Source organism: Leptonotus elevatus, chromosome 13 (assembly GCF_054856555.1).
Source record: "Leptonotus elevatus isolate MCC_2025b chromosome 13, RoL_Lele_1.0, whole genome shotgun sequence".
In the NCBI taxonomy this organism is placed as follows: domain Eukaryota; kingdom Metazoa; phylum Chordata; class Actinopteri; order Syngnathiformes; family Syngnathidae; genus Leptonotus; species Leptonotus elevatus.
In genome coordinates, this window is record NC_141251.1 from 4536507 (window position 1) to 4563718 (window position 27212).

Below are 27212 nucleotides of genomic sequence, written 5' to 3' on the forward strand. Positions count from 1 at the left end.
TTCTATTTCTGAGATCATTCCTCGCTTCCACAGGGAACGCCTCAGTCTCAAAGGTGAGCCCTAGTCAAATAAATCTCCCACATTCACAGCTCATCCCTAGGTGAAAGGGAAATGCTTATATTAGCATATGAAAAAGCCAAGCGGGCGCACATACATTTTTAGCTAAATTGTTTGTCAGTGTTTTCTTCCTACTGTACACCGCCAACTCCGGGGGGAATCGGGACAAGAGTGATCACTGGAAATAGCAAACTTGAATAAACAAGACTTTTTCTTCTCCACACTTGCTGCATGTATAAGACTCGGTGGATTACGCTCAAAGATATCATGTCAACAGGCTTATAAATGATCAGCATACTTATATGGAGCGCATTGCTGCGATTTGATGACATTGCCATACATGCCACGCTCAATCAACAGCGCGCCGAGCTTGTCACAATAAGACTCCCTTCGTCATTAGTCTACAAGAGATTTAAATTTGTTGGCGTCAAAAGACGACATACTGTCTAATGTTTATGTATTAATGGCCTGGTTAGACAGTTTCAAAGATTCAAGCGAGAGTTACACGTTTATGCAGATATCAATCACACTTTTAAACCATCCATCCATTTTCTACATTGCTTTTAATCATTAATGTTGCAAGTGAGCCAACGTCGAAAATAGCTAACTTTGGGGTTACAACCTGGACAATTTTTAATGTATTGATCATTAGGGGTGTGCTACAAAAATATATATTATTGCTTTACAATACACGTGTTGATACGGAGGCATCAGAATCGATGTTGCACATTTATTGATTAAGTTTCCTGCCGTGTCTTCGACCAGGCATGATGTTGGCGGTAAACCAGTAATTATGGCATACCAGACACATCTGGAACAGGTGAAAATCTGTACTATAGCAGGACAAATTTTTTTTTAATAGCTCCATTGACATGCTTTAAACACATTTTTGTAACCTATTAAAGTACTTTTCATACACACACACACACAAACCATAAATAAATAAATAAATAAATATATATATATATATATAACAAATAAATAAATACAGATAAATATTATCTGTATTTTGGTTATCCGATACACAAGAAGGGGCAAACCACACAATGTAAATTGTACTCTTTTATTTTTTTCTGGAGAATTTTTTTTTACTTAATTTGGATCTTTTTTTTTTTTTGTCTTGTGCTGGAGTATACCGAATGTTGTGTCTGTTGTTCCTCCATGAGACAATATTCAATTATATTTCTCTTTCTAATAGGTTAAATCAAGTGTTAATGCAATAAAATCTGCCCTATTAGACTCTTGGGGCAGTTTTACCCCAGCGAGAACCCATTAAAATCAGCACAATCCATCACTATTAATGGCCGTGGAAAATTGGCTGTTAAAGTAAATGCTAATTTGTCAAGCTGTTATAAAGCGCTGATAATTAAACACGGAACAAATAATCAAGTAATGTAGGTTGTTACATAACACAGCATTTCCCTTTTGGCTGCGGACTATTCCGTTGGGTAACTACGCACACGATGCTGTTGGAAAATCAGTCATTTGTCCTGTAATCTGGGGATGACAATCTGGCAGCCTGCTCTCTATCCTCCACTGAAAACTGTCTCCTTAACTATGAAGACTTTCCTGTGTAAACTGCAGTCTGATAATCATGTTTACTTATGCACTGTGTACCCAGTGCTCGCGAGGCCGCGTTCAAGCCCGGCTAATCTGACACTGGGTGGATTCTCCTTGGATCAACAGAAATGAATGGCAAGAAATGTGCAAGCACACTCTTTCATGTTTAATACAGTTTGGATTCAATTTGGGCAAAGAGTTAGCAGTTACTGCAGCCTCAGAGAGTGCTCACACGAAAGAGAATGATGGAACGATTAGCGTACAAGCTGTCAAACAGTAGCCATGGTGGTCGTATATATATTTTTTTAATCGTTAGAAATCGCACGGCCTGCTTGTTTTAACAACGGCAGAGTTAGACAAAAGATGAGTTTTATCGAAGACGGACGGGGGGGAGGCGATCTAGTGTGGTTCAAGGAAGAAGCCTTTCAAATTTGGGGAGACGAAGGGAAAAAAGGCGTTTGTATTTAATTATTTGAAGTGAGCTCCTTCCCTCAAGGGGGAAAACACAAGCTAGTAACAAATCCGGAAGCTGGTTAATAAAATAATAAACACACACAGTTAAGGTGAAATACCTCAATGCAAAAAATGAGAATTAAGGTCAAGCTCAGTTGGGTGAAGCATGTTCTGTTGACAGGCACAAATATACAAAGGCTCATAAAGAAGAACATTACATTTCCCACACAAATCCTCAGATGAATGTCGTGTTCTATACCTAAATACTTTAATGAATTCAACCAATGCTCATTATAAACAAAACAAAATGTGAGCTTTGCAGGTGAACTGAAGTTGACCTTCTCTAAGCTTTTTAATACTTTTTGCACAACTTGCTGAAAGGCAAAAAAGGAGATGTTTGATGTTACGGTGACTCGGCATTGGGAGGCTTCAAAAATGGATGTTCTCTGAGGGAAGTAGCCACTGAGTTTCGAGTGCCACAGAGTGTCCTCTGCATCTTGCAAGCAAGATACAGACAGACTGGAAGAGAATGGCTTACAAGTGGACTTCCTTGAAAATATGTATGGATCATACACATGTTATGAATTTTTCACTTCAGTTCACTGTTAGAGTGCACAGTTGGACATATGTATTCAAAAGGTCAAATCAAGTTCACTTGTAAAGGTTCTGGTTCATAATTTGTCATGGGAAAATTTTACTTGGGCACCAAAATATATAAACTTTTTGTGAGTAGTTATTGGCACATTCTACCCCCCCCCCCCGCCCCACACACACACACTCAAAAAAACATTGCTTCATGACTGCATTACATCCTTACACCAGCCGCTGTTCAAATGCCCAAAATTCGAAAGGCACATCTAAACTCATTTGCTCCCAAAAACGTTCTATTTAAATGTTTTAAGTGTCCCAAAGACGTATTTATATACGTATTTTTAAATGTTTTTTTTATGCTACAGCATACAGAAGGCTTTGCTGCAGCCTCTCAACTGCAGAGAACGGTTGAAGAAATGGTAGTTATTACAAAAACGGCCAGCAGGTGGCAGCAGAGTATAAGAGATCAACCAGAGTTATTGGTTGCAAAAAGCTCTTTCCCCCAACGGTTCTAAACAGATTTGTGAATAATGATGAAACTTAGCTATATTCTAATGCTAATTGCTGCAAAACCTAAACAAATACAAATGTAATTTTTTTTCCTGATGAAAGAAGAGACTCTAATGTTTTGTTGTCTATGTTTTAATAGCAATAGAACACAATATCCTGTGAGCCTTGTAAAATCAGTCAAAATCCAGTAAAACAACCGGGAGTGAAGGGGCTCGCTTCAGTGAAAATGGCTGGGAGTGAATGAGTTAATGGAAATGGTACATTACAGCTAGCGCAGCTCAATAAGTGCCTGGCATTTTTGCTTCAGTCCGTATAAGACATGACACAACTCATGAAGCATTGCGAAATCAAGACTTCGTATGAAGATAGTAATTCAATACTTTCTTACCTGATAATTACAGACTGGAATGACTGCAGTATTGCGTCGCAAACTACTCTCTTGTTCTGTATTTTTGTAGCCTCATGCATGTAGCGTAACGCGAAGTGCGCCACCTGTTGACAAAGACAGGTACATTGTTTAATAGACAAGGTTGCGAACTGGGCAAAATGAACTTGTTTGCATATCAGCGAGAATACACGGTCCTGCGGCACGCTCAGCTACCGGCGTAATAATTAGTGTGTTTGATTATTAGTTATAATAATAATAATAAGTATTATAATATTAGCTAGTGTGGTTTGATTATAGACTACAGCGTGTTCCAATTTGTGCACAAATTTGGGTTATATCATAAACCAAGGATCCCCGTTACTGGTACAAACACAGTTCACTCAGTGTCACACAATTAGAGAATCACAAATCTAATTTTAATTGCTGCAGATAAGACCACAAAAACAAATGTTGATATTTATTCACGGCTTGTGTCCATCCAGCCGTAGAATTGCACCCTCACCTAACCAGCAAAAGTGGACTGATAACTTGACTGACAGTTGTTTGATTTACACATTCGCTCTTGCTTGGTGTCTCTCTAAAGATTGCAATTTTTGCAATCATTACGGTGTAAACACAATCTGAGAGCGCGGCCTACACTTGTTGAAACTTTTTACCTCGAGAGAATCATCGCTGAGCCCAGTTAAGCCTCATGTGCTTGTTTCCTTTCAAACACAACATCGAGCTGAGCGCTCGTTTGAATTGCAGCCCGTACGATGAATCAGATCAGGCATCCACTCATTTAGCTTATCAAAACAAAGATGCTCGACAGGAGCAGACAGCGTAATTAAGCTATAAAGAGTTCTTCGAGATGAGTTTTGTACGATATTCAAGAGGGAAGATTTAATAATGGTAATGTCACGTCACTGTGCCATGAATAATATGAGAAGTCTTCTTCCTGTGACTCACCAAATGTGTACATGCAGTTTCCGCGTGCGAGAACATGCCATCGCTGCTCATCCACTTTCCCATCTGAGCTCATATTTCAGCAGTGGTGGCATCCGGCTGGGATGCAGTGGAGCAGACGAATGACTTGCTGGGACTTTCGGTGGCGAAACCATGATGCAGCATCTTCTGGAAATGAAGGATCAAAGATATGCCACGCCGTCTACAAGCTTGTCAGCCGCAGGTTGAGTATATGTAAATATCGAATGGAATTAACATGCCACTCAAACCGGAGTCAGCGGGGTGCACTTCATGTGAATCTTCATATTGGCTGCTGTGGTTTCAAATAGTGGAATAAACCCTGCCGTGCAAGACACTTCTAAAGCAACCGCATTTTCGTCCGTGCTGCAAATTTGCTTAGAATAGGCCAATCAAACAGAAACATCAATTCCTTGACTATTAGTCTGGATATCAAATTAAGAACAATACATCTAAAAACTATCTCCCACCAAAGTGGGCTACACACATTCAGATTTTCAACATAACTGATTTTGCCTTTTCGTAAAAATGTACCACTAACTGCTCAACTCGTTTGCTCCCAAAAACATATAAATACGTTCTATTTTAAATATTACCATGGTCCCAAAAACATATTTATAAATTTTTTATGTTTTTTTTTTTAAATGCTAGAACATACAGAAGGCTTTGATGCAGCCTCTGAACTGATGAGGGACGCTTGAAGAATGGTAGTTATTACAAAAACTGCCAGCAGGTGGCAGCAGAGTTTAAGAGATCAACCAGGGCCATATTGCAACAAGCTGTTTTCGCCACTGTTTTAAACAGATTTGTGAATAATGATGAAACTTAGCTATATTCTAATGATAATTGCTGCAAAACGGAAACAGATAGAAATATACTAAATGTACTTTTTTTTCCTGATGAAAGAAGAGACTCTAATCTTTCTTTAGGTAGGTTCCATGTTTTTATAGCAATAGAACACAATATTCTATGGCAATTAAAAAAAAATCAGTCAAAATTCAGTAAAACAGCTGGGAGCAAAGGGGGTTGCTTCAGTGAAAATGGCTGGGTGTGAATGAGTTGTTACAGATTGATTATTGTATAATATACACAGCATTGACTGCACTACCTTTGTGACTAAGGTTGTCCCCAAGTTGCAATAATTTAATAGCAAAACTAGCAATAATTTTACATGCGACGAGAAACACCAGCACTGAAATGATATTACACCATGACAGTAAACCCCGAACTCTAACGGCTTCCTAGAGATGCTCGAACAGCTTTGAGAGGCTCAAACGACTTTATCAAGACATTCGCACGACTTTGCAGTACGTTCAAACGACCTCATCAACACGTTCAAACGACTTTATCAAGACATTCGAACGACTCTGCAGTATGTTCGAATGATATAGCCCAGTTAAAAATGTTTACTTCATAATCATAAAGTTAGCGTCAATCCGCCCGTGTTAGCTACCTAAATGTTGCTGGCTTAACTGCGTTTCATAGATCTGGCTTGTTGAGACTTACACAATCCCATGTTGTATACACTTGCATACTAGACCCTTTTTGTCGTTTTTTGCCCATTTTAACTATTTATGTTTAACATTGCATGTCTACTGTATGTATTGATGAACATACAGTATGCTGCGAATCAAAAGCAGAACATCATGGCATATCTCCATGGGAACAACAATGACGTTTTCACACGATAACCTGCAGTAAGTCAGGCGTGAAGATATGCCGTGCATCAGGCTATTTTCAAGTACACATCACAGATTTTTTTTTTTTTTTTTTAACCATTTACAGTCAGTGATTCACAGAAATGGCAATACGCATTACTTGAATGGAGAAGACCATACGGGCCTGAGTAGTGTGTCATGCGTGATTGTATGAGCCCGCTGCTGGGCTGAAAGCACTTCCATTAGCACCTTTGCCATTTCTTCCTCCTTTTCAATTCCCTCTCTCCCTTCCACTTGTCTTGCCTCTGTCTCATTGGGATCGTCCTGCAGCGCAAGCGCAAAAAACGCAGATAAGCGAGGAACATGCAAACTCGTGCGGCGGTAGGTTATTCGTCGGCGTCTCATGTGAATCACGGCAGATTGTATTGACGACTTCAGAAGGACTGGGCAAATAGTGTGTCTGAATTCATGCACCCCTCGAGATGAAGATGCAGCCTGGCATCATTGAGGGAAGCTGCCAGATCTGTCGGCGGCTATTGTGGAAGTGCTTACTCATGCGTGGGCTTTACGCACACACACACTTACACACACACTATATGTGCTCTTGGAAGACTCACTGCTGCTCTCTGCGCAGACTGGACACACACACACACACACAGCTCTGTTTCTGAGTGCAATTCCCATTGACTACTTGATAGAATCTTTCTCCTTGTGGTATGTTTGTCACAGCGGAGGCCCTACCTATTAGTTTGCCTTATACACAAACGCAAAGAAGTTTGTCTCTCAGCTCTTGCGACTCAGCAGAATGCATGCGGATCTTAGCAATCACGACTTTGATAAAGGGCACAATTTGGTTGAAAAGAAGTCAAAGAAAATATATGCAGCAGAGGCTCTAAAGTCAGTCGTACAATTTTATGGATGTGACAATAACCATAGCGCAACTGTTATAAAACACAGCTAGGCGACAGTATTGAATATTTGTTCCGTCTCCATTGCCGTCTGTCAGTCTTTCATTGATGAGTAGTTTTACTTTAGTCTTGTATAGTGATAGCCTGACATGCTTTTTTCGAGGCCGATACGAATACGATTATTAATAGTCAAGGAGGCAGATAACCGATATTTCAAGCCGATATTCATTTGCAGTAAAAGAGAACGTTTTAGCGTCTAAATTTTAAAAATTAACTTTGTTGAAAATCCATTTAGCAACTTTTCTTTTTTTTCAACACTTTGAAGGTTTTTCTTTTCATTGTAAATATATAAGAAATAGAAAGCTTTGTTTAAAACTGATAAAAAAAAATTACAGGGAGCTTCCCGGGTCATCACCATGTGTTAAACTAAATTAAAAACTAAGCAAATAAAAGACTACCTAAAGGCTTTCTACTGTAGATAATGTTTTCCAAAAATTCTACATAATTTCTTAATTTTAACAAAATGTTTAATTTAAAAAAAAAATGTGTAGGGAGTTTCCAGTGTCATCACAATCTTTTGTGAAAATTAAAAGTTCCCTGTATCTCACTGAGCGACAAATGCATGCAAATGTAGCTAATTTTGGGTTTTCAACAGTGTTCGTAAAATGTTTCAAAAGATCTTCGCAGACAGTCAAAAATTGTCTGAACGTGTTCAAAATGTCTTTGCAACAAGTAAAAAACGGTCTGTGAAGAATCCCACAAATCCTGATGAAAACCCTAAATTTGCTAGATTCGCAAGCATTCACCGCTCAGTGAGATACCAGCTTTATTGGCCTTCAGATTCGTAAAAAGGCCGATGTCGACATTTATCAAAATGCCAAATGTCGACACCAATAATCAGCCCGGCCGATAATCGGTCTATCCCTAGTCTTGTATGATATTCACGAAAGTTAAAATATTATCAAAATGTTTTTTATAGGCAACAATGTGATTCTTAAACACATACATTTGTGCAACATTTGCTATGTGTTTTTCTCTCTCTCAATTTTGGAATAAAAACAACTTGGAAGTCAACCAGCGTTTGGCAGATCCACTGTATTCCTAAAGATGGACGCCGTAGGCCGAGCTTAAGATCTATCGCTAATTAGATGGAGGTAATTACTGCTCTAAGTCACACATCCCGGGCTAAGTTGGTAAATCCACTGTAGAAGATGTATTGTTTACACAAACCGCCTATGTATCATGCGTGTTTGTACACTTGATCAAGAGATGGGAATACATAAAAAAATATATATTTGTGGTCGGGTGGGTAATCTAATTAGACACACCAGAGACATTTGAAAAGGAGAATTTGTGTAACAAAGTTACATACTATCTGTGAGTGTGAGTGTATTTTGTGCGTACAGGTACTGAGAGAAACTAAACACGGCGGAATAACCAAATTTGTATGCGGCAATTAACAAAGCATGCTTGAGGAAGCTTTGCGCATGCATCATTCTAGCGATCTAATGATGGGTAATTGAAGACTTTAGACATCATTGATTTCACAACATATGATTTTTACAAGATATTTTACAAGTGCTCCACACGGCGCACCCTGAGGCATTCTTTAAAAGCAATCGCAGTTGGTGACAGTTAAATACCTTTCCCGAGATGAGGAGGTGATCATTGCGCATGCAGATGAAGATAGATTGCTGCCGACCAGAAATGCTCTTACCTGGAAGACAAGCGTTGAGGGGAACGTGGTTGCTAAGGAACAATGACGAGATTGTGCAGAGTGGTAGATATCTCACACTGGCGAGGCCATTAAAATAGTCCTTAGCTATATGCAAAAAAAAGAAGAAGAAGCATAAATGGTCTTGAAGCGTCCTTTTGTCTTACTGCATAATTTGCAGAAACAAAGTTTAGAGCACATTCATAAATTTTCAGACCCAGTCAAAAACTCTAAGAGGAATCCTTTAAAGGGATACTTGACTCATTGAGCCATTTTCAACAGTCAGAAGATAATATGTTGTCTATGGTTAAGGTGAGGGACCAGACAAAGCATGGCTCAAAAAGACCCCAATGATGAACGTCAATTTTGGATTGTGGTTTTCCTTGCCCGGACGCGGGTCACCGGGGCCTCCCTCTGTAGCCAGGCCTGGAGGCGGGGCTCGAAGGCGAGCGTCTATATGGGGCCCGGTCGGGCACAGCCTAAAAAGGCAACGTGGGTCCCTCTTTTCATGGGCTCACCACCTGTGGGAGGGGCCAAAGGGGATAGGTGCGCAGTGAACTGGGTCCGACCCCCGGCTACTGAAGCTAGCTGTGGGGACATTTAATGTCACCTCTCTAGCAGGGAAGGAGCCTGAGCTGGTGTGTGAGGCAGATAAGTTCTGCTACCCACAGCTTGACTCTCTTCCACTCTGGAGTTGCCCACGGTGAGAGGCGCACAGCAGGTGTGGGCATACTTATACCCCCCCGGCTAGGCGCATGTACCCTGGTTAAAAAAATAAAATAATTAATAAATAAATATATATATATATATATATATATATATATAAATAAATATATATATATATATACATTTTAACCTATTTTTTTTTTAACCTGACAAGCATGAGAAAACCTACCCAACAAAACACACAGTGACATTTTGAAGCAGGTGAAACGTTTGAAGCCAAAAACTAATAGGTAGGTACTCAGGTCATTAGACATGATTTCCTCACAAAATGTTTAAAACAAATAAGAATGAATGCTTACAATTCCGTTGAAAGTATTAAGAAAAAAAAAGAAACTGCGAACATCAGTGCCAACATCCTGTTTTACTTTGACGTGCCACAGTAAAAACAGGAAGTCATGACTTTGTTAGTTAGCGTTTAAAAACGTGTAGACTAGACCAAGAAGAATTAAAACAATATCATGAATGTTTGCGGTAAATTTAAAGGCACTAAAACGTTTTATTTATTTTTTACATTCTCACTACGTTATTCATGTGAGCACTGTATTGTGTGAATTTAAGCAAATCGGTATACCTGTTGCCATGGCTAGCACCTGTTCAGGCTAATTGGCATTTGCTAGATAAATGAACCGTTTATTAACCGTAGTACAGCTAACGCGGCTTTGCATCGTTTTGGACCAGGACGACGGTTCTAGAGACTCCGTGGGTTGTGGATTTAAAGAGGATTAAAAATGAAGAGGAGCTCACCATCATATCACCCGGCTTCAGCCTGCTGTTAGCGGAACCGAATGTTCAAGTAAGTTGAAACACTTCCCTTTGCTAAAAGTTGCTTTTAGGTGAGAGGCGTCGCCGCTCGCCATTTTGTCTTTTAATTAATTTATTTATTTGTTTGTTTTAAATGATTATCAATAGCTGATTGTTCTTTATTTTAATTTTAACCTAAAATACCCAGTTGAGTTGTAAAAATGTAAAATGTAAAGTGTAGTCATTTAAAAATATACATTTAATAAATGTTAGAAATAAAATGGCATAACTAGATACAAAATGTCAAGCTTATTAGTAAAGGGTGGTATTCTTGTCTATTGTACTTGTGTTGTCTGTACGGTACCTCACTTAAACAAATTGTATTCATGTTATGAATCACGTTTTTGTTTGAACTTTCAAGCACAATGTAACTTAACTCCCCAATAGGAGCCGTTCGCCATACTTGCCTGTACTTGCAATCAGAATGGCCAAAAACTGCATCTTTACAGATGCCATAATGATGCCCGTGTTAAGTGGCTTGGCATCGACGTGAAACGAGGCACTTCTTTGTTAAAGTGGTGACACGCTTGAGGCATGGCTTTTTGTTTGAGCCAATACTATATCTTGCTGCTTGGTGGAGACCAATAAACTCACTGCACTATTTCAAATGATGTTTCCCTGTCAGCTTGACGTAGTTCATCTTCTTTTATATCGGTCACACTTTGGCGGCATCGCTCTTCACGGTGGCTGCTTCACTTGTAAAAAGGAAAAAGAAAGAAAAAAAATCCCATAACTTAGAAACAAGAGTTTCTTCTTTCTTTTCCACCTCCTCACGTGTACTGCAGTGTCAGTGAAAAGCAGCCTTCCATTGAGTCTACGGAGAATGTGCCCTGCTAATTGTTCTTTTCAGACATGTATATCATGCAAGTTGTCGTCTTCTTCTTGCAAAACATATCATCACATAACAGAGGAGCAGCAGCAGTGGTGCTTTGTTAATACCCCTTCACTGGTAGTTAAAATATTTTGTGAGTTGGAACAGTCTTCCAGGTCTAATTAACCTGTTTGAAATTTATGGGGGGAGGTCTACAAATGTTTTACCATCCAATTTTTTCGTTGTCGTTATGGTGATGTAACGACTTACTATGCTTTTTTTTTATATATACTGATGTCCTTGAATAAACATCAAAGGATGATTAGCACAACAATGTATCATTGAGTCAAAGGAATTTATGAAGTGGAACCCACGGTCAAAGTCAAATCCACAATTTGGAGTTAAACCAAAATTTCCCGGAAATCTGCATCATAAGCATTAACTGCATAAGTGTTTTGCTTTTTATTTTATTTTATTTTTTATCACAGCACCAATGATGACTGACAAGAAAATAATAATATTAACCATTGAACAAGAAATGGGTAAATATGACCAATACAATTATTAAATACCGATTACCAATACAAGAGTGGTTAGCACGTCTGCATTACAGTTTAGAGATGGGGAATTTGAATGTTTTCCAAACACAATGAATGTTAGATTCAGTGAAAACTCCAATAGGTGTGTAAATGAGTCTGAATTATTTGTTCATGATTTTGAAAAATTATCTAAATGTTATTGTTGTTGATGTTTTTGGTTCCCTTTGGGATTGTAATTCGCGATTATTTTTCAACAATTCCTCTCCCCATATATATATATATATATATATATATATATATATATATATATATATATATCTTCTTTTTTTTTAACAACATAAGCAATAAATTAATCAGTTTTACAAACAACACATCAGATTTATTATAATTATACTAGGGGAATCAAAATTAGTGCGTTCATTTTGAGTTAGTTTTAAGTTCCTTTAATGCCCCCAAAAAAATTTAACGCACGATTAATGACCGGCCCTGACTTGGAAACCCTGTACTGGGGGAATTCCAGTCGCAACGCCGCAGACAAGTCCACACCAAAATTGTGCAGTAATAAATTTAATAATAATGCATATAAGTGTGGAGACTGGAGTTATGTTGTATTTTACAATTTGAAAAATTTACAGAATTAAAGAAAAGTTGCTTCATGTTTAAAAGATTAGATAGCTCTTAATATGAAAATAAAAATGCATTGAGCTGTCATACAAATGCAATTATGTCATCTAGTGGGAAAAAATGACCTGAACACAAATCAATATTGCACTAATTTTTTTACAGTACTGTAAATTTGAACTACTAAATTTGATGAATTATTATGAAATTACTGTATCAGCCATATTTCTATTAGTTTAATTTTTTTACCCCACTTTTATTTTAACAAGAGTATGAAAACTTAGAAAACAAATTTTATTGTACAGATATAAAATTTGTGATTAATCATGAGTTAACTATTGCAGTCATGCGATTACTTACGATTAAAAAAAAATTGAATCGCTTGACCTAAATCATACAGTTTTTCTTTTTGTTCTAATAGGTTAAGCTTATGCTAAAAATAAACGCAAATAACAAGGCAAACATGACTGTATAAAAAGATGATCAATAAAAAAAGGGGGGAGGGGGAGGGCAGCACCTATGGCTCGGTTGCCAACCCCGACTCCGGATGTTTTGCTCGTTCTCTTTAAATGAACCCCATCCTATGGTGATCAGTAAGCAGGAAATTACATTAGACTGTAGACTGCCCCCTGACACTTGGTGGCAGGTCACTTTTTCCTCTCCCGGAGCTCCAAACACTTAAGCTATTAACCTTATTTTAGTTTGGACAACCTGGACGGATGACCCTCTTTCTTATAATGGCTTTCCTTTCCTTCATTGTTTTTTCCCCCCAAACTTATGGCTGTTTAGCCTTTCCTTTAATGGTCAACATGGAACAGTAGACAGATTTAAAAATCCCCTCGAGCCGTCTCTCGGAGACAGGTATGTACTGAAACAGCCAAAGAAAACCAAATGGCTCTATTTGAGAGTAATTCAGTCAAACCTAGCTGATGAGTGCAATTGCAGTGACTTGACATTTCGGAGAGAGGGGGGGGGGGGGGGGGGGGTTAAAGTCGATGTTGAAGTCTTAGCTTGTGTTGTTTTTGTGTTCTTTTCATTGTGAGGACTACTGGAACTGGTAATCTCCCTTGTGGATATATAAGGCCATCCATCCCATCCATCCATCCATCATGAGATTGTACTGTATTTAATGTAGACGCCTTTTTAATTGAAGCACTTCATTTGTAGCTTTCAGCAAATCTCTTCACTAATTTGATAAATGCTCACAAGCAGAATTTATGATCTCTGTATTGTTTTTTTTTTCTCAAATATAATAAAGTACTTGAAAAATGATTCAATAGGGATGTTAGAAAAATGACCCGAGCATTTAGACGTTGATGGATGATTGCATGCCAAATTTCCTGTCTTTTAATTGATATCAAGGTCTTACAATTCAAGTAGTAAATCATTCTTTGAGGATTGTTGTGTCTTGCCCGTCGACACTAATAACTAAATCTATTCATGTGGTCTTGATTCAAATTGGTTTTGCATATATTTAAACATTGGTAAAGCTGCAAGATAAATTTCAGCTGTTTTGGTCAGTCTTTTTTTATTTCTATTATTTTCTTAATTGTTTAGACCAGGAAGGCTTGAAGCAAAAGTGTGAATTTCACACTGAAAGTATTGAATAGGAGACACTTACTGCTCTTCAAAGTGTGGCAAGCCTATTTTGGAAAACCATTCAGCAAAAATGAAAGCAGATGCACATTTAGTTAGAAGGTGTGCATTGGCCGTGTGATTGTTTTTTGGATGACATTGAAGTCCCACGTGCTTTTGGATGTCCAAATCGTTATTTTCCAAAATGTTATTATAGATACCAAAATGATCAGCTGTCAAGCACATCTGTCTCCATGTCAAGTGTAGAGAAATGGCCATATGCTCAATTAAATTATGGTGAATTCCAAAAACCTTCATGCTCAACCTAGTATTCCATTAGACAACAGTACTTTATTTAATATTTCAATATTAATAGATGTTACTATGATGTGCTATTTTAAGCAAAGTCATCCAACACTCAAAATATTAACCAGCTGCAGCCATGACATAAATCACCGTTTTCTCATTCTGCCCTCAGGCACTGGTACAAAGTGCCTTGTGCAAATGAAATCATCTTGAAAAAAATAAAATAAATGTAAAATATCAATCAGTACAGACACTTTGAAGTGAGACTGCTGACCCCCCCCCCCCCAAACAAAAAACAAGGGGGGGGGAGATTATGGTTAAATTAGCCAATAGCTGTGTAGTGCAAGGTAACAGTGTTGTTCCACGCACAGATTAGCTATATAGCAGCGTTGGCTTCGGAAATGGCACTTGATTGCTCTGTGAAGAAGTGTTTTTTCTTTGTCTTTGGTGATCTGTCCATGCATCATGCACAGAATGAACTGTTGCTTTGTTTGTCTTACAAAATATGCCAAGCTGTTAAGAAAAGCTGCTAATGGAAATCACCAAATGCCACCTCGTACCACTAATTGTTATGGCTATTTAAAAAAAGGAAAATCACGGGTCACATTAAAACGGGTTGATTTAGTGAGAGAGATAAACAAATATACAGAATATATATACTGTATAACACAGTCCCGCGTGTAGCCCCACTGTAATGTCACTGACAGAATTGTGAAAATATGACAATTAACCTAAATTATTCAGGAAGTGAATTTCTATCGTTTGGCAGCTCTGTCTAGGCTACCGAGACATTTTTATTTTCCACCCTCTGTGTTGTGCTTCTGTTAGAAGAAACAAGCAGCCGGCTGAAGCAAACACACTCAACTCACGATGAGCGAGGCGGAAGAGCAGATGACCAAAAGGCGGCAGCCCACTTGGTGCTCATCAAAGAAAAACTTGACTCGCTCTAGGTTAAGCAGTAGGGGAGACCGGAGCTAGTTGTATCACTTTTTGTACTTTTATCTATTTCTTGGAATCAATACATCATATATAAACAAAATGTATACCAAATGAAAGACTAAAGTCTTAGGTATATTTTTTGTATTCATGTCATTGTCATACTTTGTGTCAGTGTCATCTTTTGGGATCATACTGTAGTAAACCTCTGTTTTCAAAAATAAATAATTAAATAAATTTTAAATTAAAGTTTTCAAGTGATTGATAGGTGATTCTAGGTAGCATATGGCAAGTTGGGTCAAACCATTCTGGTATGGGGGAAATTCTGGGTTTTTAGGACACAACTTCAATTGCCTACTGAATATAAGAGTCATTTTATGAACTTGTATACGTACCCTAATTTGAGAACCTAAAGCAAACTGATTTCACCATGGAACTGTGTTAAATTGTAAACACAAGCCCAATATAAGTACTTTTAGTCAACAAGCTTCAGTTGTTGTTTGTTACACAACTATCTTGGCAATGTTTCCCACAGATTTAAAATTGACTTTGGGTGGGTGGACTCCGACAGTGGGGATGGGAGGCGGGTTGGACGGGAGGTGGGTTTCAGTCCTGTTACTACGTCTCCTCTAGCCTCACGATCCACAAATGAGTGACGGTGAACTAACGTTACATGCGGTATATCCTGTCGCGACACGTTTTATTTTTAAAATATATTTTTAATAAATTTTCTTGAAACAACTATGAACAACATGGTGTGGGAAACACTGCTTGGTATCAGATAAACAACAGAGAGTCGAGTAAGAAAAGTAATCTCATGGAACTCCATTCAGATGCACAAGTTGGTCCAAGTTAATAGTAACTCCGACAATAAAATTGCAACAGAGAATTCATAATAACCCACTCTGCTTCCACAGAGGGTGCATACATTTAAAGCTTCTGTTGCTCTGAATAATCACTTCAATTAATTATGACATTCGGTGAAAAGTGTTGGAAATTTTTGATACGTTGGTGTGGCAAACCTTGATCAAAATACCAAGTATCAATTTAGTACAATCCAAATGCTGTGTGAGTTTATGCTGTGCCTTAAATGAGAGATTTTTGTTATTGCGCAAATACTGCAACGCAATAATTATGACTAACCGGATTAGATGCAAACATCTGCTTCCTTTTTTTTGTTGAATCAATAAATTATTACATCATATTATGAAATGCAAGTAAGCGCTGAGGATTAAACGGTCAGGGAGTAGAATAAGTCGGTGTTTAGGGTCGATACAGTCTCGAGGGAAATGTACAGCGCTCCAGCACTCTGCAGCTAATAGTCGGCCATTATTAAAAACCTGGGCCGAGCAAGTCTCTGCTGAAATATCATAACGCCATATTTGATCTCATGTGCTGGCTGTGGCTGGTCACATACAGCCAGGTCAGCCAAAATGCGGTCTTTTGGTGTCCGGTTTTACTTTATTTTGCTGTTTTCATAGTTTACCCCCACAGTTTACACTTTATAGGGATTAATTAGTGTGGAGAAAATGTTCCCATGAGATAAGTCAAAAATTGTACTTCTAATGAAGAACGCACAATGTATTGTAAAAATAAAATTATGGCTAAGGTATTTCAATATTAATTTTAATGTTTTGATTAAGCCCAAAAATTAAGTTTTCTAATAAATGCATTGCTTTTTGTATGGAATATTACTATATTTGTGTCAAAGGTATGCATTTTAATTAGAGATAGACCGATATAGTTATTTCAGGATTGATACGAATACAGATTATTATTAGTTAAGGGAGCCGATATTCATTTTCACAAAAAGGGAAAATATTGCCATAAAAAAAACAAATCCAGCTCTTATAATTGGCCCGGCCCATAGTCGGTCTATCCCTCATTTTAACTCCATAAATTGCGCAGTTCCTGCTTTAGCCAGATGTATGTACATTCAGCAAATTAGCAACGCATTCAATCAAATGTATGCAAAGTTCCAATCAGCATCTGGTTCTGGAAAACGAATTGCGGAGGTTTATAGTGAGAAGCATATGGATGAAGGTTCTTACTGTATGAACCAGCAGGTGCAGACAAACGAGCAGCCTTCTGAGTTGAACTGTGCTCCCACAAGCAATACTTTGGCAGGGCTTACTGTGAAAGTTTCCACTTCCAGCGTCATTTGCACAAAATTTCCCAGTTTAACCCTCAATATTGCCGCAATAGCCATATAAACCTTCTTGACAATGATGCATAGTTTCTGTAATGAAAGACAAAGGATAAGAATTCACAATTTGTGTTGAGTTTTGTCTGCAAGTGCTGTTTTTATGGAGTCCTTTTCGCATCTGATACCTTTGGATTGTTTGTACAGCAGCTCTGTGCTTTGTACAATACTAATTTGCCTCTGCTTCAACAATCATGTATCCTGATTTCACATGCCGCCTGCGACCCAAACAGTGTTTACCTCACCTAGCAATTGCAGCACCGAGCCGAGCCATCTTCACTCTGACTCCTGATGCCTTTATGGGGAGGGGGAGAGCGTGATGAGGTGTGTTCGTACATTTTGGTGCATTACTGTCCACTGATTCAAAATGATCCTTGCAGCTTGCGGATTACTGGGTGTGAATACTGATTGGAGGGAGTATAGACCCCTGGATGCGCGCAGCTTCTTTATTACTTATTTACTTTTGTAAACATGCCCATTATTGCCTACCTCCTGTCCTTTTGCTGAACCCGGCAACTTACAGGCAGTCTTACATTGTACAAAATACTTTTAAAACTCTGCCGTTATCTAGCTATAAATTAATTACAGTACATTTAAGTTGGCATAGTTTCACGTTCGGTTTTATAGACTGTTAATACCTTGGACCAGAGATCCCTCAATGGACAGGCTCTGATCCAGATCTGGAACAAGGCTTATTAGATTTTGACGAATGCTTGTGATTAACCACTATGACCTTTGGAATGGGGTTGTACTGTAGTCTTATTTTAACCTGCAAATACTTTTCTGGTCATTTAGGTAGTAAATAAGCGGTTCGGAAAAATGGATGAATGAATATATAAATAAAGACCAAGGCAATTTCTTCTAAGTATTACTGTGTGGAACAACTCAAGAAATAGTTCATTCAGTGCATCTTCAGTGTGAGAAGATAAACGTGTAATGTAGAGCTCAAAAACAAGAATACAGTAAAAGGGTTCCAGTAAAATTACAGTATGCAACCTCTTCACCGCACAACAAGCGATTAAGTAGCTCACTGCGACCCTGTATTGGGTTTTGAGGCTCCACAGACAATATACACGAACATGGAAGAAGTAAATGGCCACAAAGAAGAGGAAATTGTGCGAAAATAAGGACAGTGTGGATATTTTGAGAGGCTGTTAGCAATGATTGATTGCCCCATTTACTCTCAGTACCCATGCTTTTCAGTGACAGAGGCTACTTTGCTATTTAGGTACAAGCACATATGAAATTAGATAGTTAAGTATTATGGTAAAACACAATAAATATACTCTACATACTATTATAGACCCTGGGTCTTGCGTAAAACCTGGACATTTTTTTGTTTTCCTTTTCTTGTTTGTTTGTTTTTTACATTGGCTGCCCTTTTGTCAAAAATGCTTCTCAGGTTAACTAAAAACTCTAAATTGTCCATAGGTGTTAATGGGTGTTTGTCTGTATGTATCGATAATTGGCGACCAGTCCTTATTGTGCCCTCCCTGTTGCCAAAAGTCACCTTGAAGAGGCTGCAGGTAGAAAATAGGGTATATGGACCGCTATTATTTTTTAATTGAGGACTTTTGCTATAAACTAAAGACACATCTGTGAATAGCTGAATTATACAATCACTCGTTGAGCAAGCGTCCTTTGTTTACTTGAATCTTAATTCTTTGTCTTGCTAACACATTTTTGACTTTATGAAAGTTTTCTTTTTGCTTCTAGCACAGCTGAAATGTAGGCGTCCCTGTGCTTTTTGGCTCTCAGCATAACATGCTTTACCAGCTTTACATTTGGTTTGTAGTAACACGTAACATTTGTAAAAAATACCCTCTGATGATAAATGTACCGTGTCCATAAAATGTTGCGATTAAAGAAAACATTAGGCTTAATGTTGCGGTTATATTGAAAAACATAAACATCTCAATAGTCGTTGTGTGTCAGCCCAGCCCTATTGATTAATGGACTGAATGTGCTGCTGGCAGAATACGAGCAAACAGATTTGATTGGATTTGAGCTATCGTTTGAAACTGGAAAAAAAAAAGTTCACCTAAAGATGAACTTTTATTGCAATAAGTCTCTTGTCGCAGGAATATGATGCAGGGAAAGTGACAGCTGAAGCAATAGGGAACTTATAATTGACCCTTGGTGTATGCCATAATACATTTTAACTGTCATCTCTGGTAGAGATTATTCACAGGATCCATACAAAGTCATTTTCTCACAGGAGTATGGGAACAAATATAATAACTCGCGTATCAATCAAGACGCGCTGACAGTTTAAAGACAGCGTTGCATATTATTTTGTGACTGCAAGTCCCATTTAGTTCTAGTTCTATAGATACAGTGTATTCTACTCCTTGTCAGTGCAGGTATAGCTTTCTAGAATAAGTATAGTATAAACGTTCCACAATATGTAACCACCCATAATGTCCTACTACAAAGGCACACACAGAGAAACGTCAACATACAAAGATGTTTTGCATCATGTGATTATACCCTCTGCCGAGATGGAATAGGAAACGATTCTCCTGCCATTACCAGACATTCTGCTCGGGGCGTCAGGCGGTGACTGTTTGTTCACAGAAAAAGCCAAATGCTCTTTGTTTTCCCTTTTGTGCATCACAATTCAGCTGAAGCGCTCACAATGGAGCAGCAAGTTCTTTTTCATCCCAAGCTCTGCTAGTCCTATTCCTCTTTCTGAGGAGCCTGTTAGAACCGTATCTACCTCTGCACTTTCACTCGGCTGTGATCTCTTTACCTGTCAGTGGCTCAATAAAGCCCCCCTGCTGTATCTTCACGCCACATCTGAATGGCTGCGGTTGGTCTCGTTGTGCGTCACTTAGTCCTGATGCTTTCTCTTATCCTTTTTATTTTTTATTTTATTTTTCTAAAAGAGCTCAGTATTGTGCATTCGTGCTTTCTCTTATCCTTACACTGCCTACCAACACACTGAAATGACTTGATGTCGCTCAGAGGAACAGGTTTTCTATCAGTTGCAAGGAATTAGTATCACGTCACGCTTTCTTCGGAGGGCATTCCAACGAGCCTTTGAGCGAGACGTGAGAGCGATAAAAGTTCCATCTGGGTATGTGAACATATTTATGCCACCACACCTTCGTTGCAATCTCCAAGTGGTGCAATTGGTAGTTATCGCTGATGTGCCATATTTAGACCATGCTAAATGTGCAAAATGATTTACAAGCTGATGTCTTTTTAGTGTGTATGTAATGTTTGTGCTTTTTTTATTTATTTGTTTATGGTTTGGACTGTTGTGGGTGCGTATACACGGCATTTTGCGAATTATGAGGAAATCAGACTGGAAGAAAGAAATTGATCTGATCTGCCAATTTATGTTGTTGTCGAATTGGCAGATATCTAATACAAAAGTTAGATTTAGGTCAGACAGTAGATGTGTGCTGTATTCAAGCAACATAATGAGTGGGAAAGTTACTGGCAAAATAACACGCATATGCTGATAGTTGACCTTTCGTCTGTTAAACGCTGTGGATTTAAGAACATGCGGTAATACACTGTTTTCAATCTTCACTTTGCTGATGGCGGTAGTGGAGGAACAGAAGATTGCTATAAAATGAGTATCGTATTCGGCACAAATGTAACTAGATTATCCATCGTTGTTGTAAATATTCATGTTCGCGCACGGTCATGCGAGCACTTGGATATCACATCGCTGTTTCAGGACAAAATGGGTATTTGACTGAATGGAGTCAGAGTTTCATATAGTGGACGGTGTGACATCATTCTGTGTGACTCCCTCAACAGTATTTACTGTTTTATGCGAAATTATGATTATAATAGCGTTTATTTGGCAAAGCTTTGGCCGATCATGATCATTTTGCAAAGGGCAAAAATCTCGGCCGACCGATGAATCTGTCGGGCACTAGTAAAGATGCATAGTATCAGCGGTATTGATAGTACTGGTATGGCATTGTTGCATCCCTTTTTTAATAATTAGCATTAAATACACAGAAAAAATTGCTAGCAGACTGAGCTAAAAAGGAGTGTTATTTCCTATTTTCAGATTCAATTTCTTACATGTTTATTTTTCTTATTACAAATTTCAGCAGTGCCCATAAAATGCCATTACAGGATTATTTGTTTTATTTGATGATTTATAACTAACTCTAAAGCAACATGACTTGAATGTAATGTTGTTCTGGCAACACATCTATTTCCTCTCAAAGGCACCCGACCAATATTTAATTGCCGTTCTCATTTTACCACACTGCAAGTGCTCTCTCTATCACTGCTCCAAAGCGGTTACTTTAAAATATTCAGGTAGAACAGTCCTCCATTCTTATTATGCAGCCACTCCTCACTAGGACATCCTCATCCAAGCGGAGATTGAAGAGCAAAAAGGGGTGAGCTTGCTAATTACGTTTTGTTGGATTCTATTTTAATTAATAATAAGTGAACAAAGCCACCCTCTATTTGCCTTGTGTTGTTTGACTGGCTGGCCAAGGCAATGACAGCCAAGTCTGACTAGCCATCCAAGTAACAGCGCGTTGATCAATAAAACACATATAGAGGCTGACGGGAAAGGAAGGGGTGAGTCGGAAGGGGGAGGCACTTCCTCTGCAGTGCTTACATGTTTTGAAAATATCCGCTGAGCAGTGTGCATCAATCCCTTTAACAGCAATACTATTCTTCATCATCTTAATGGTCAGCACAAAACATGTTTTCCCCCCATCCCATTCAATAACTCATTGGAATTCCAATGTAATCAAATTGACATCCAAATGACTTATACAGTGAATGCATTGCAACTTCTTTAACTGCTAGTATTGATCGGTTTATTGATTTAGAATGACCTTTTTGTCCTTTGCCTGTTTGTGTAAGATAGCTACAAAAGATGCAAAAAAGAAAGAAAAGAAAAGCAACATATTTTAGTCCTGAAATATACATGGACAATCCAATCAAACGAGGTGAACTAAGAGTTTTTTAGAGCGAGATGGCTATGCATCCTTTAGCAGATGAAGTTTTGGCATCACTTAAAGTATCTGGAAGTGTTAGGCAGTGAACGTGTTTCCCCGCAAAAAGTGCTAAGAACTTTATTTTGGGCCACTTAATATTAAGCACATATGTTCCCTTAATCCTAACCAAAGTCCAGAAAAAAGAACAGCTGCGCAATGCAGTAATACAGAACATTTCTCATGTTATGCAGTCCCGATTTTATCTTGACGAGGGCTTTTTAATAGCCAAAGACTGAGGAAACGGAGAAAGCGAGTTTAAAATCAACAAATTGTATGTTTCAAAACTACAGAAGGTTTTTACCTTTTTCACGGTGACAAAGGTGGAGCATAACTGACACTATTAAAGCACTGCAGTCAGAAAAAGTGGAGAGTGACACAAGTGACACTTTTTATCTCGACCACGCTTGTGATAGTTATAATAAAAAAGCAGTCGAAATGGTACACTACATTAAATGTTGATTAATGTTCTTTTCAATTCCAGCAAGTGCTGAGATGACTCACTTGTTAAATAATAATCCTCAAAAAGGATTTTAAGGACTTTAGTTAGCTCCGTAAATAGGAGAGTTTTCTCAAATTCACACTCTTCACTTAATGACAAACTTAAATATTTCATGTTTTGGGTGATAAATACTTACTGGACAGGGGAAACCTATCGAAAAAACAACCCCTACCCTACAGTGCCAGCCGATTTCGAGCATTTTCACTCATTTTTCAAAGCGAACACAATATTGTGTGCTATGACTACATTAACATTGTGGATACCATATGAAAGATTGGATTCCATTCTTTTATTAGAAAAAAAACATGTTTCTACCTTATTCCGTTCTTTAGTAATGACATCAAGCAAAAATTTAAAAAATAAGGAGAAAACAAGCTTTTTGTGAAGATATATTTTCTACACAACAGTGACTTTGACAATAATATGCCCCTGGCCCGATTGCTTTGCTTTTTTGCTTGGTTTGGTCCAATGTGAATGCTATCATCCTAACCCTCAGGCAAAGCACACACCAGTACCAGAATATTGATCTACAACGGTTGACTCAGCCAAAGGATGGCGGTAGACGTGCTGCAGTCCACTGATTGGTCAGCCAAAACAAAACACATTTCCCTCACAAAAAGCTTGTCGTCGTCTGGTAATGAACAACAACATGCCAAGAAGAGAGAACACAAAATGCTGGATGTCCTCCAGTGTTCGCCTTTGTTTACTTTGTCACACTCTTCTTCAGCTATCGCCATCTGGCCAACATGTCCCACGGTGGAAACGCGAACCAGATAAGGATTTACCCTCACAAGCTGAACTTACACTGCATCACTTGCCGCAAATGAGCCTTTACCGTTTGGTATTGAGAGTGTGAGCTTTTTTTCCCCCCGTGCCTGCTGCAACTTCAAACGACAGAGTTGGAAGCACCTCACCGCCGACGTACAGTAGGCTAAAACCCACTCAATGTCTGAGAAGAGCTGCTGATAATTCTCTGTAGTCTCTTCAACACAGGCAGCGTTACACATTGTCATTTTTTTATTACACAAAATATCCATAATACCCCCTTAAAGGATGACTCTCTTTCGCACGTTCAAAGATAAAACTAGCGTTAAGCTCGTGAATGAAAAGGCCGTTATTTGCCCAAGCAGATAAGTGACAGCAGCATCGCACAGAGGTATTAAAAACTGAATTTTTCCTTTCTCCCGAGAGACTGTAGTCTTGCCCGGAAATCCCTGTTATGCTGATGAGGGTTTATAATGCAATAGCTCATATAATGGGCTGATCCTTAGTGATTTATCCAAAATCCCGAACTCATCTTCATTTATTGCTGGCCACTTTTTACCCCATGACTGCTCGGCTCACACTGTGTGGGGTGTCCTTAGGGTGCCTGCCGCCTGTCAATTTCTCCTCACGTTATGTTCCGCACGATTCAATGGTAACCAAAAATTTAATTAAGCCAAAGATAAATATGTTTTTGTAATTTGCCAACAATCTGTCCTCTGTGACAATGTGTGTCCTCCTTCCTCCAGTTTTCCTTTCAACCCATATCTCTGCGTGTTAAATTATAATTGTACTGCTGATACAACTTTGACATGCCAATGATATGCTGACATACATATATGTGTAATTAGACTTTGACTGGCATACATTAGCGTGAGATAATGCCTATTCTATCTCATTACAGGCTGTAATTTCATGAACTAATAATTTTCGCATTATATCTGCTTGATCCAATTACATTGCTTTTTGCATGACCAGTGTTTTAATTTTTTTCAGTGTCATATCCCTGACTCAACTTTTAAATTAGGCCACACACAATTTAATGGTGATTCAGCATCTGTGTGTGGGATAATTACACAGCCTCCATATTATTAATCCCGTTTGTCAGGTTTGCTTGAGCACTTTATTTAAGGAGAGCAAACTTGTATGGAGCTTCACACAAAGTACAAACTAGGACTGCATTCACACTGTAGTGCATGATGCCTAGTTCGAATGTTTTGTTAAATCTGATCTCTTTTTTTATGTAATTGTTCACATTACAAAAGAAAAATGTGATTTATAATGTAACGTGAAGGTGGTAGAGTGGTCGTCTTGCAACCCAGGGGTTGTGGGTTCAATCCACCCCATCGTGACGGCATCAAAGTATCCTTGAGCAAGATACTGAACCCCCTGTTGCTCATGATTCTGCTTCATCAGTAAGTGAGTGAGTAGTTGAATGTAAAGCGCTTTGATGGTCTTGTCAGGTGGAAAAGCGATATATAAATGAAGTACACAGTAAATTCTGTAGCGTAAATCTGATTCTATTTGGAGTGGGACCAAATAGACTCAGTTTTAGAGTAGGCTAATATTTACACTTGGAAGTAAAATAATTTTTTTTTTAGAAAGATTAACTCACGACCTTCAGCTTGGGAGACTGTCACATTACTACCTGAGCTATGCCCCTCCTACTGTTCGCTTATCTCCAAGAGGAGACCAAAAACATTGTTTTTAGTTAGGAAGATTCCATCTGGCACAAGTTATATACTATATAACTATAATATAATTTATATATATATATGAGTAGATCGGCTGTCTCTCAAGCTGAAGGTTGTGAGTTTCTTTCCTCAACTCTTGAGTGACTTTATTTTTTCAATTCTTTATTTTACTCTCTTCCAAGTGTAAATATTACTCTAAAACTGAGTCTATTTGGTCCCACTCAAATTAACTCTACAGAATTTACTGTGTACAATTTAAACAGAACGTGTCCGTGAAGTGAAATGTGGGCACAAAAGTTGCCGCGGAGTCACAAAGCGCACATCGCGCAGTGTGTTTACGACCAATTTGTGGCAATTTCAAGGATTTTGTGAGCTTTTCCAGTGTCCCAAAATGTTATGGTTAATACTGCGCTGAAAAATTCAACCAAAAATTAGCTATATTATTTCTGTAATCTTGATCCAGAATGTGTGTTTATATTGCCAGCTGCCATGCGATGAAATGCGGTACAGCAATGCAGATTTTTACCAGGTGTTCTGCAATAAAGCATTACTCGTCGCTTCACTGAACCGAGCAGTTATTTAGTGGTCACTTTATATTGATTGCCGTCAAGCTGCTACCACCGGTCCATCATGCCATAGGTTTCGTGTTAAAGTGTTGACCTCAGCAGCCATCAAAAAGCAATATGTGTACGAGTAATATATGGAATATGGGGCACAAACAAAGTCTGTTTAATGTGTTTTTGCGGGCCAGTGGTTGCATCTTGTTACCAAAAGGGCCCCCAATCCAATTCCCTCAACCAGCAGAAGGATGTGAATAAGAAGAGTGATGAAGCATTGCCCTGTGAGCCTTGTTTCACACATTTTACACTTGAGCAAGGCATTCAAGCACACAATTGCTTTTTATACTTATTTGTACCACTTTTCAATGCACCCCATAAACTTAAATGTGCACAATGTGGTAGACCGCTGCTGCCCATGATGTCATGTTTGTTCATCTATATCTCTGGATAAATTCTGATATTTACCGTTCACTTTCGAGTTCTCAGAATAGAATATGCCAACTAGACTAATTGCTTTGTATGTGTTCAGTAAAACTCTGACACTTGAAAACTTTTGGTATGTTCTCTAAGTGGAAGAAGATATTTTATAGTTTTAAAATAGCCAAATTCACACTCCCTGTAACTCCTGTTCTCAACTATCCGCAGTGTTTCAAAAAAAGAAACAGAATTGGACAATAAAACATTATATGACCGTGATTACATCAGCCTGAGAGACACTGAATGTACCACAATGACCCATACAATACTTTCACTGGTGATTTTATATGGAACAACTGAGCCCTTGTAAAAATTATTTAATACTACAAAATCCGGAGGAAAAGACCCACTGGGGAAGATTCAGATTTAAAGCTAACACCAGACTTGCTTAATACATCTCCCCTCTGTGCAATTATTAAGGGAATTTCCTCACTCTCTTCTCTGTTTTTGCATTATCATTTATGGTCAGTTTCAAAGATGGTTGTCTTCATCCAAGGACTTCTCACTAGGGAAATGATAAGCTACCTGTGACAGAGATGTTTGTGAGTAAATACATCGTGAAAGGTCAAAACCTCCTCCTCTCCCACCCTGCAATTAGAGCAACTCCTGAACTCTTAAGTCTCCTGAGAAACAGAAACGTTGTGCCTCTAAATCCCCGCCCCCTCCACCCCCGTCCTATTTCTCACCAGCCGTCCTGGCAGACAGAACCTGAGTGGGAGACGGATACAGTGGGATGCTATGACACTGTTTTCGTATCTACATGCAGCCCCGGTGGCTGACTGGAAGTGATGCTGACATATGCAGCCAAATTCTGCTTTTACAAAATGTGCTTGCGGGGTCAATCGGTACATCCACCTGATAGTTACCTGAGCTTACCCTCGACTGTTACGCCATATAAAGCCTACGCATTTAAAA

At 38.5% G+C, this 27212-nt stretch overlaps 2 protein-coding genes across 2 annotated transcripts in view; one reads left to right on the plus strand and one right to left on the minus strand.

The window, feature by feature from the left end:
* insyn2ab (inhibitory synaptic factor 2Ab) overlaps positions 1–10383 on the minus strand; it is a 46081-nt gene extending 35698 nt beyond the window's left edge. Inside the window, exons 1-4 of the mRNA XM_086093894.1 lie at positions 10273–10383; positions 8806–8910; positions 4508–4672; positions 3560–3663 (exon numbers count right to left, since the gene is read on the minus strand). The gene's annotated coding sequence lies outside the window, so the exon portion shown is untranslated. The remainder of the gene's footprint in view (positions 1–3559; positions 3664–4507; positions 4673–8805; positions 8911–10272) is intronic.
* The window catches only part of LOC147163546 (receptor-type tyrosine-protein phosphatase epsilon-like), a 59131-nt gene continuing 41849 nt past the window's right edge, over positions 9931–27212 (plus strand). The window contains exon 1 of the mRNA XM_086093892.1: positions 9931–10321. The gene's annotated coding sequence lies outside the window, so the exon portion shown is untranslated. The remainder of the gene's footprint in view (positions 10322–27212) is intronic.